Genomic DNA, 11,917 nt, shown 5'->3' on the forward strand with positions numbered 1-11,917 from the left:
CCCTTTATCTTCGAAACTGCTGTGTAAAAGCCCAAAGTTGAGAACAATCCCGTGGTCTGACCCTTTCAGTCCCCCTCCAGCCGCACCTGGACCTTCCAGGTGGAGAGAGGTGTTCCTGGGTCGGAGGCCTGTGGCCACAGGGAGACAGACTCACCTTTGTTGTGTTAAAGTTTAGTTCTTTGGTCACCAGCCGCTCTTATTGAACGTCCTGCCTTCCCCCTCAAAGTGTCGGTTTCTAGGCATTCCTTCACCCCCTGAGCACAGTCACCCTCAGACTTTTGAATTCTGCCCGTCCACATACCTTCTGGGTGTTGAGGGAGGGTCATATGTATGTATAATTCATTTGCCCCAAACTTCATAAAAGTAATCCATTTGAGCTCTTTGAAAATGCAGCATCAACTTTTGTTCAGCAGACTTTTAGAAGAGGAATGCCACGGGGTGGGGCGGTGGGGTCCTAATTCCCCTTGGGAGCTCAAGACTTAAGGGTTTGGCAGTTTGTAATTCGGGTAAAAATAGTGTTTACTGGGAGTTTAACCGCATGTTTTTTTTTTTTTTTTTTTTTTTTTTGAGACAGAGTTTCGCTCTTGTTACCCAGGCTGGAGTGCAATGGCGCGATCTCGGCTCACCGCAACCTCCGCCTCCTGGGTTCAGACAATTCTCCTGCCTCAGCCTCCTGAGTAGCTGGGATTACAGGCACGCGCCACCATGCCCAGCTAATTAACCGCATGTTTTAATACTTTTGGTAGAATAGCTTAATAATCCTCACAATTACGCTGTGAGATAGATACACCATCTTTCAAATAAATTGAGGCACAAAAAAGTTATGTAATTTGCCCAAGAACACACAACTAAGTAGATTGGAATCCAAGTAACCTACCTCCAAAGCTGACCTTGCCACTAGACCTTTGTCTTCCTCACACCTAAACTCATTCCAGAAATTCCCATCAGCTAGCAGTTATACCATTTGCTTTATGACTAGTCCAGGATCTTGAATAATAGGACAGCACAGATAAGAAGAATACACCCACTTTGGTAAATCAGTCCATGAGCTTTAGTTTCTTTGAAAAGTAGGCAGTTGAACTAATCAATGCAGTCCCTTTCCGCCTAAAACTGAGTGGTCAATGTAATCTTAGTTTGGTAGATTCTCAACTGAAACTGAATAGAGGATGGAAGGAAGAATAAGAAAAAAACCCGGACCTTCAGTCAACCTGGGGAAGTGTTCCAGTGGGAATTGTAATCAATTAGAGAGCAACCTATTGAGTTAGGTTCTTATTAAAGAATATTAATCCAAAAATCTAGATTTCTCTATTAATACAGTATTAGAAAAAAAAGATTTTTTCATTTTCTTCACTTTGGAAACATGCAGAGGAAGCATACAGCTGGCAGAGCATACAAACTGAAGAAAAAATTGAAATACCATTTAAAACCATTAAAGATGTGTGTTGGGAACATACTGAAACCTAGAGTTGGCAGCATGGAGATACAGTCTCTGTGTGTCACCACACCCAGCTAACTTTTGTACTTTTTGTAGTACCAATAATGTCTTCCTTAGGCTGAATTTTTATTTTAGTCATACATGACAGAACATAGCCTAAATTTGGGTTTACTTCACCTAAAAGCCTTAACAGAGTTTTGTGTTTACAGAAGTAAATAGGGTAACAACTAGTTTTGATCTATTTTGAGCTTTTACAAACTACACAGTAGAAAACGATTTCAAAAGAACAAGCAGTAATTATATAAAGATTTTCATGGATGAATGTTAAGCAAATGAATGTATAACTTATTTGGATTATGGTATTACTTTGTGGCACATTTAAAATTATTACTCTGATGATTTTGAAAATTCCAGACACTGTTAGACTCCATCCTTCTAGACAGTATCTCTCTAATTCTATACATATTTATCTTTTTTTGGTTAGCGGCCACCTGTTAATCAATTAAACAATACTACATTATTCTAGGACAGGAGCCAGGAACTTTGGTCTTAAGGCATAAAACTACTCTATTACTCTTTGTGTAAAATATATTCCACTACTGGTTCCTAGATACTTATGTCAGAGAGTACTTAAAATTGTTCCCTTTGCCGTTGCTTGAGTGTCACTGAAAAATAAAAGAAGGGCCAGGCGCGGTGGCTCAAGCCTGTAATCCCAGCACTTTGGGAGGCCGAGGCGGGTGGATCACGAGGTCGAGAGATCGAGACCATCCTGGTCAACATAGTGAAACCCCGTCTCTACTAAAAATACTAAAAAAAAAAAAACTAGCTGGGCATGGTGGCGCGTGCCTGTAATCCCACCCACTCAGGAGGCTGAGGCAGGAGAATTGCCTGAACCCAGGAGGCGGAGGTTGCGGTGAGCCGAGATCGCGCCATTGCACTCCAGCCTGGGTAACAAGAGTGAAACTCTGTCTCAAAAAAAAAAAAAGAAAGAAAAGAAAAATTAACTCATGTATGTCTGATACAACCCAACAAGAGGGTGGGTCTCTGTGGGGTTCCAGGACCATCTTTATTAGAATCACACAGGATGCTTATTGAAAACCCAGATTCCTGGGCAATAGTCAACATATAAAGAATCAGAATGTGCTATGTCAGAGCCTGACAATCTGCCTTTTATCAGTGTTCATGGGGTAATCCCTAAGTACACGGTGAAGTTTAAGAACCATTGCAGTGGGCCTTTATACCTCTCATTTTGTTAAGAACTTCATTGTAATTCAGCAAATGCAAAAATAATTCACATATGCTGATTCTTTTTTTTTTTTTTTTTTTTTGAGACGGAGTTTTGCTCTTGTTACCCAGGCTGGAGTGCAATGGCGCGATCTCGGCTCACTGCAACCTCCACCTCCTGGGTTCAGGCAATTCTCCTGCCTCAGCCTCCTGAGTAGCTGGGATTACAGGCACAGGCCACCATGCCCAGCTAATGTTTTGTATTTTTAGTAGAGACGGGGTTTCACCATGTTGACTAGGATGGTCTCGATCTCTTGACCTTGTGATCCACCCGCCTCAGCCTCCCAAAGTGCTGGGATTACAGGCTTGAGCCACCACGCCCGGCTATATGCTGATTCTTATACCAGAACAAATAATGTAATTAGATTTTATTCTGTGTTTCTAATTTACAAATAATAAATCCACACTTTTCCTATGCTAAATATGACGTAAGTTCACTAACATTAAATCAGCACTAGTAACTATGACAACTAACATTACTAGACCCATTTTATCATTGAAATAAAATAAAAATCAAATGCCCAGGGCCCTTATTGATTGTATATGTGTCATAAAGATATAAATACTCCTGTATATTTCTGAGTAACCATAATTTCTTACAAATCATAGTTGTAATATCTGTGTAGATCTGTGTCCTAGTCAGCACAGATCTAAGCCAGCAGAAAGTTATTTGCCTCCTCCTTCAGAAAAATCAGGTGGAATGCTTTCAACACCTGGCATTTGAAATTGTGTCGTGTATTTGTGTCTGTTTACTGATTTGCTATCCGCATTCTGACCCACAAAGTGAGAACTCTATGAGTGCACGGGCTCTGTTTACCACTGAAGCACCAGCACCTAAAATAGTGCCTAGTGGATACATGTGCTTCACAAATATTTATTAAACAAAAAGAAAGGGAATCGTCCCACATTAAGACAATGCATAATAGAAAAACTTCACCCTAAATCATCAATAAATCTTTGAAACCACAATGTTTATTTTCAATAGTCATTTAATTGTGTCAGTTTGTTTTATTAGCTAAAGTTTGTAGTATCATACTGCCCTTTTATGATATTTGGTGCCTGGAAAATATGCAGCAGAGACTTTTCTTTCCTTCTTGTCCCCTAACATTTCTGGGGCTTAGGGGGGAGACAGGAAGGGAACAATGGTCGTGAGTCTTCACTGCTGTATTGCTCTCATAGCTTAAAGGCTGCATTAGAATCATCACATCCGGCCGGGCGCAGTGGCTCAAGCCTGTAATCCCAGCACTTTGGGAGGCCGAGGCGGGTGGATCACGAGGTCAAGAGATCGAGACCATCCTGGTCAACATGGTGAAACCCCGTCTCTACTAAAAATACAAAAAATTAGCTGGGCATGGTGGCTCGTGCCTGTAATCCCAGCTACTCAGGAGGCTGAGGCAGGAGAATTGCCTGAACCCAGGAGACGGAGGTTGCAGTGAGCCGAGATCGCGCCATTGCACTCCAGCCTGGGTAACAAGAGCGAAACTCCGTCTCAAAAAAAAAAAAAAAAAGAATCATCACATCCTTCCTGAAATATGTTGCCAGCCTGTCCTTGGAAGCAGAGCTCTGATAACTTTGTCTTAAAGAGTGTCTAATGCACTAGACATTTGTTTAAGATCGTTTATGTGCTAATAATGAGACATTCAACACAGTGCCCAATTCCCTATATTTAAACTTATCTGTTAGGTCACCTTTACAGCAAAACATTTCTATTGTTTTCTTTTTATGCTTCTTTATTTAATAAACTGTGGAAAAACTCAGAAAAAAAATTTTAAACATTTTAAGATTGCAAAAGTGTAGTTCACATTGTGAAAATGCTGCAATGTCAAGCAGTGTATTTACAAAGCAATGCTGGCATTTCAAAAACAGGTAACATTCAATAAGTTTATTTCATTGTATTATCTCTAAGATCTGAGTTATTTATTTTTCTTTTTTTTTTTTTTTTCCTTTTCTTTTGAGATGGTATTTCACTCTTCTTGCTCAGGCCAGAGGGCAATGGCACGATCTTGGCTCACCACAACCTCTGCCTCCTGATTTTAAGCGATTCTCCTGCCTTAGCCTCCCAAGTAGCTGAGATTCCAGGCATGTGCCACCATGCCTGGATAATTATATATATATATATATTAAAGATGAGGTTTTACCATGATGGCCAGGCTGGTCTTAAACTCCTGACCTCAGGTGATCCACCCACCTCAGCCTCCCAAAGTGCTAGGATTACAGGTGTGAGCCACCGTGCATGGCCTAATTTTATATTTCTAGTAGAGGCAGAAAGGTTTCTTCATGTTGGTCAGGCTGGTCTCGAACTACCAGCCTCAGGTGATCCGCTTGCCTCTGCCCCCACAAAGTGCTGGGGTTATTTATATTTCAAATGTCAAACACATTAGGCCAATTCTCAAAACAGGAGCAAAATGAGCCTTTAACTTAATGAGCATCATGGTTACACTTTTATCATATTTCTGCACAAATATCAATGTTTATTGTTTCTTCAGTTGTGCTCAAATATATGATAAAGTCAGTAGTTTATTACACACGAACAGAATTTTTGCACATGGAAAAATTACACATACTCTACAGATACAAATAAGCTGAATAAGAATGACAAGTGTAGAAAGAAGAAAATATCCAGCCTTTTGAATCTTGTATTTGTAAAATACACAGTCACTTTTTCTGAATGATAATTCTTTATGTGTATGACATGGCTAGACAGTAGAAGAAAAATAAGAGATATAAATAAGAGACCATCCTTTTTATATTGTCGTTAACGTCCCATGCCCCACTGTGAGCTTGCAAGGCCCTACCTGTTCGTGCAACACACAATCATGGTCTCTGCCTACTCCGACCCTGCAGAAACTGACCCAGCAACCTTGCCAGTCTCTCCAGAGAAGATGCTTCCACTTATCTGAGCTCACGGATGGAGGCCAGGAGCCTCCACCTCGTCAGTTCACAGAACCATTTTCATCTTGGTTCCATTGCTGCCTATTAATCACCATGTTACCCATTACACTGCGCTCCCTTCTTTCACTTCAGTTCATCTGCCTGGATTTAGCTCTCAGGGAAGATAAGGGCTAAGGCAAGAGTAATGGCTGATAAATATCCCTCAAGGGAGAACAGCTGCATGAGCACTGGAATAAGTTGGAGGAGTCTATGCGAATATTTTCTTTTCAGCATAATATTTAAATTTAGGCATCACATGGTCTCACTCATACCCAGGAACTCACAAAGTAAATCTCATGGGGACAGAGAGTGAAATGAGATTACCAGAGGCTGGGAAGGGAAGAGGGGATGAAGAGAAGTTGGTTAAGGGACACAGAAATACAGAAGGAATAAGTTTTAGTATTTAATAGTACAGTAGGAAAATTATAGTAAACAATAATTATTGTGTATTTCAAAATAGCTAGAAAAGAATTGTAATATTAATATTCTACACAAACACAAAAAGATAAATGTTTCAGGTGATGGATGTTCCAGTTACCCTGATTGCTTCATTACACCTTCTATACAGCTATCAAAATACCACATGTAGCCACAAAATATGGACAGCCATTATATAGCAATAGATTTTTTAAAAATTAAATTTAGGTGTTATAAATTTGAGTCTAACCGCTGATTATTGAGAAACAACATAAATTTAGTAGCTATAAATATATAGTTAAATAATATTTTACGGCCGGGCGCGGTGGCTCAAGCCTGTAATCCCAGCACTTTGGGAGGCCGAGGCGGGTGGATCACAAGGTCGAGAGATCGAGACCATCCTGGTCAACATGGTGAAACCCCGTCTCTACTAAAAATACAAAAAATTAGCTGGGCATGGTGGCGCGTGCCTGTAATCCCAGCTACTCAGGAGGCTGAGGCAGGAGAATTGCCTGAACCCAGGAGGCGGAGGTTGCGGTGAGCCGAGATCATGCCATTGCACTCCAGCCTGGGTAACAAGAGCGAAACTCCGTCTCAAAAAAAAATAAAAATAAAAATAAAAATAAAAAAAATAATATTTTACTAAATTTTCTACAACTACTTCTATTTTAATGGCAGTGATTTAAGAGTTAGAAATAGTAACCAGAACTCTTATCACTCATATCTGCATTCTACCATAGTACCTACTCTAAACAACATATACTGAGAAAGAATACCATCTATCTGGAAGTGTATAACCAGTAAATGCTAGTTAAGAACCATAGAGTCTTTATCTGTTTTGAGAATAGTTGAGTTTGATCTATCTTAGACCAATGTCAATTAGTTTTATAACCAATTCTATTGCCAGAGAGATGGCTCCATCTTCTTGAATATTTGAAGTGAAAAATGATCACCATTGAAACAAACAGATTATGTCAGGCATCCCCAAACTGCGGCCCCGTGAGGCCATTTATCCGCCTCCCCCCGCCCCACCGCACTTTAGGAAGGGGCACCTCTTTCATTGGTGGTCAGTGAGAGGAGCACAGTATGTGGCAGCCCTCCAACGGTCTGAGGGACAGTGAACCGGCACCCTGTGTAAAAAGTTTGGGGACACCTGGATTATGTAAATGTATTGATACCCTGCAAAAGAATTTTTTTCTAAGTTCCTCTTATAGCTTTCGAAAAAATGAAAGTGTAAGCGATACTATATGCTAAAGAAACCTCTTTTTTGCCTCCTCCTATGTCATATGGTAAAAATATAACTAATTGTATTAATAAGCAACATCTGTTTAAATAAACTTTATACCTGAAGCAATGCTGTTATATGTAAACTGCATATACTAAGAGAATCTGAGATGTCACTAGCTTTAAAGAGTGCTCTAATTTAGCTGAATTTCAAATGTCCATTTATATATACAAATAAAAGAATAACATAATTATATAAGTAAATTTAGTTACCAGTTTTTGAAAAATACTTATTAGATAATTGACCTTTACTGAAGACATCTTAATTTAAATTAATTTAAATTTTACCACTAAAAATAAATGACTCATTTGCTATAATAATTTGCACTTACAGATAATATATATTTCCTTATTTCAATGCCCATTTTGTACCTATTTAAACATAAAGCTTCATGCTGGGCACGGTGGCTCACACCTGTAATCCCAGCACTTCGGGAGGCTGAGGCGGGTGGATCACCTGGTCAAGAGATCGAGACCATCCTGGCCAACATGGTGAAACCCTGTGTCTACTAAAAATACAAAAATTAGCAGGGCATGGTGGTGCACGCCTGTAGTCCCAGCTACTCGGGAGGCTAAGGCAGGAGAATTGCCTGAACCCGGGAGGCAGAGGTTGCAGTGAGCTGAGATGGCTCCACTGCACTCTAGCCTGGCGCCACTCTGTCTCAAAAAAAAAAAAAAAAAAATGGTATTTGTTGCCCTTTGAAAGGAAATAGATGATAATGACCACAGAGTCTGCATATGTGGAGAGCATTGACCATCATACATTTAGGCTCTCATCAGCAGATTTGTCTGCACATCCAGAGATAGTGATGTTTGTTCTGAGATCTGCTTATGCCAGTTATGCTTTTGATAATAATTATGTAAATTTTAAAATTAGCACATAATTTATGAATTATGAGAATAAAAAGAGAGATGTGTCTAATAAAACTGAATGCATTGGAAAGACTGAATGAATACAAGACATTTAAAAGATGTTTATTTGATGCGGATGAGACCATTCTGAAAATTTGGAGAAAAAAGTATGAAAAACAAAAAATACTCATCCAAATTCAGGTTATTTGAAATCATTTAGCTAGTTATTTACCTTTAAAAAAAATGGAGACTGGAAATCATAGAATTTAGTTGCATAACGGAGAATCCTAAGCCACTACAAAAAGATGATGGGGAACTAAAATCTGCTTAATCTAAGTAATGGCTGTGGCTATGCATCCCAGAATTGTAACAACTTTCTATATATAAAATTAAAATAAAATGTTTAAGATGTATGTGTGTGTTCATCTTTAATTCTTCAATTCAGCCTGATTTTTCTATTAATTCATTAACCATCCACCCTTAACATGCAGTTTCTACCGTAACATAAACATGCATGTAGCTTGATAATGAAATATCAGATTTATGAGATTTTTCTCCTTACCATAACACAGGAGAGTAATAGTACAGGTCTTATTCTGCAAAGGAGTGGGGAAAGAAGGCATATCAGAGAGAGAATATGATGTGCAGAAATAGGATGTGCATGTTGCTCTTAGGTAGCTATGGATTGTGAAATGTGGTTAGAATAAATATGTGAAAAGCTACCGGAGAAGAAATTCTATGAGTAAATAAGAGCTTTATTATATAGAATTTGATCGTTGGCAAAGAGATTTTTTTGTAAACAAAATAAGCAACTAATTATTTTTTGAGTATGTGGCTAAGAGAGGAAGACAGATTGGAGAAAGAGCTATAAAACTGTACTACATACAAATCATGGATTGGGAAGTTGGAATGACAGTGGAAATTAAAATGTAGTGGAACATAGATATCTAAGTGAAGCAGATCAGTTAGGAGGCTGTTTCAGCGAATGACCAGCATGAGGGTGAGGTTGGTGGTAGGAGTAGCAATGTTGCTGAGAAGGCAAGAAAAATGAAGACTGAGTAGTACCCATTGGCCTTACTGTAGCTATCAGGAAACCAAGAACGGATACTCATTGAGTAGAGATCATTGCAGGGAATGGAAAAAAACAGACAGAGTTAGATTTTGAGAAGGAAAAAAAAGTCAAGCTTTGCTGAATTGCTGGATGTTGAAACTTTGAGGACAAAAAGATGTCAAATATTTGTGATTAGAGAATGAGGATACCATGGAAGATCAAGATAGGTTTGGCAAGAAAGCCTAAGCGGTAGGAAAACTGATGTTGGGCTTGGATGCTAAGAGATCAAATAACATGAGGATTCAAAATCATCCTTTGCTTTGATAATGTCAAAATATGGATTGAAGAATGAATGAAATCAGAGGAAATGGAAAAAGCAAGTGTCAACAACTCACTTTAAAAGTTTGGCTATAAAAAAAGTAGAGAGATACACCAGTAAGTGGGGAGAAATGTGGGGTCCAGGAAGAATTTTACATCATATCAGAGCATGCCAGATCATTATAGGAAAACTCAAGTTGAGAGCAAGAAAGTAGGGTACAAACTAGAGAGGATTACAGATGAATGAAGCCCCTGAGAGTATGGAATGGAATTCAGAGCTCATGCGGAAGGACTGGCCTTCTACGGAAAAAGGGATATTTTCTGCATTATCAGGAGGGTAGAAGGAGAGAACATGGATGTAGGTTTGTTGATGTGTCAGCAAAAAATGAGGGGAATGCCATATGAAAGCTTCTGTTCTTCAAAGAAAAGAATATTACTACCTCTGAAAAGTAGCAGGGAGAAGTATTGGAGATTTGGAGAAAGTAGGAAGGATTTGCATATACAAAAACCTAGGGGTGTAAGAGTGAGATCCCAAATAGCGCCGGTGAACATGAATTTTTAATACTATCAAGATGATTGGAAGATTTTCTCCAGCAATCCTCTGCTGCTTGAATAGAGGTAATAGAATATGTGTTTGAGTGCATTCAAGATTAGAGTTTTGTGAAAGCAAAAACTAGAAACAGAACTATACATTTTATTTCACACTTTCTTAAACCCATGCATATTCTAGTGAAACATGTAAAATAAGTAAAATTGAACATTTTTCTTTGAAAAAAAAAAAAAAAAAGATTAGAGTTTTATGGGTAGGTGGGGGAAAAAGGTAGAGGAAGTCAACAGAGGTGATGAGAGTTGCAAAAGGGTGATCACAATAGAGAATTATAGAAAGTAAGCCAGACAATGAATAATAACAAGGGGCAGAGGGCTAAAAGATATAACATTGTGGGGTTAATGGATTAGAATTCATAATGAGGTTGAAAAAATTGTTGCTGCAACAGTACTCAACATGTGAACCAAAATGATAGAAAGCCATGATTTTAATGGTTTTTAAATCCTGGTTTTTAAATTGTTTTAATGGTTTTAAGTCAGAATTTCAGAGACAATTTTTTAATGGTTCAATAACATTTTTAATGGTTTTTATTCAGATTTTCAGACATGGCACCATTTCTAGTGATGACACAGCTCAAGACTTGACTATTGGAGATGGGTGTTTACAGCACTGTTTTTTTTTTTTTTTTTTTTTGAGACGGAGTTTCGCTCTTGTTGCCCAGGCTGGAGTGCAATGGCGCGATCTCGGCTCTCCGCAACCTCCGCCTCCTGGGTTCAGGCAATTCTCCTGCCTCAGCCTCCTGAGTAGCTGGGATTACAGGCACGTGCCACCATGCCCAGCTAATTTTTTGTATTTTTAGTAGAGACGGGGTTTCACCATGTTGACCAGGATGGTCTCGATCTCTTGACCTCGTGATCCACCCGCCTCGGCCTCCCAAAGTGCTGGGATTACAGGCTTGAGCCACCGCGCCCGGCCTACAGTACTGTTGTAAAGAGGAAATTGAAAATGAGGTGGTTTAGTAATGGAGAGGCAAAAATGTGAAGACATCTTCATGGTTTTTGAAGTCATATGAGATAATAGAGTTTGGGTAGGAAAAGAAGGTTGCCATCTGAGGATACCTATATTGATGTCAAAAGGATCAATGAGGCCGGGCGCGGTGGCTCAAGCCTGTAATCCCAGCACTTTGGGAGGCCGAGGCGGGTGGATCACGAGCTTAAGAGATCGAGACCATCCTGGTCAACATGGTGAAACCCTGTCTCTATTAAAAATACAAAAAATTAGCTGGGCATGGTGGCGCGTGCCTGTAATCCCAGCTACTCAGGAGGCTGAGGCAGGAGAATTGCTTGAACCCAGGAGGCGGAGGTTGCAGTGAGCCGAGATCGCGCCATTGCACTCCAGCTTGGGTAACAAGAGAGAAACTCCGTCTCAAAAAAAAAAAAGGATCAATGAATAAAGGTATGTCCACCGAGTTTTGATTGTTAAAAGGGAGAAGAAGCTTATACAAATAAATGTGCAAGTCTCACTAAAGAGGGGCTTATTTTATTTTTTAAATTCAACTTATTTTTTTTTTGTTTGTTTGTTTCAAGGGAAAAGGGATGCCTAGTGTCCGACAATGACAGTTGGGAATGAGAACTTGGGGAGGGGGCAACATCGAAGGCAAGTGAGATATGAGAAAAAGAGCACAAGCCAATCTTGAGAAGACCTCAGGGGAAATATTCTTATAAATGAGTTGGCTTTCAGGCAAGTAGAAGGTGAGAGGTTTTATTGAAGAGAAAGAAGATGCTGACGCTTTTAAGGA

Source organism: Saimiri boliviensis, chromosome 15, assembly GCF_048565385.1.
Source record: "Saimiri boliviensis isolate mSaiBol1 chromosome 15, mSaiBol1.pri, whole genome shotgun sequence".
Lineage (NCBI taxonomy): Eukaryota > Metazoa > Chordata > Mammalia > Primates > Cebidae > Saimiri > Saimiri boliviensis.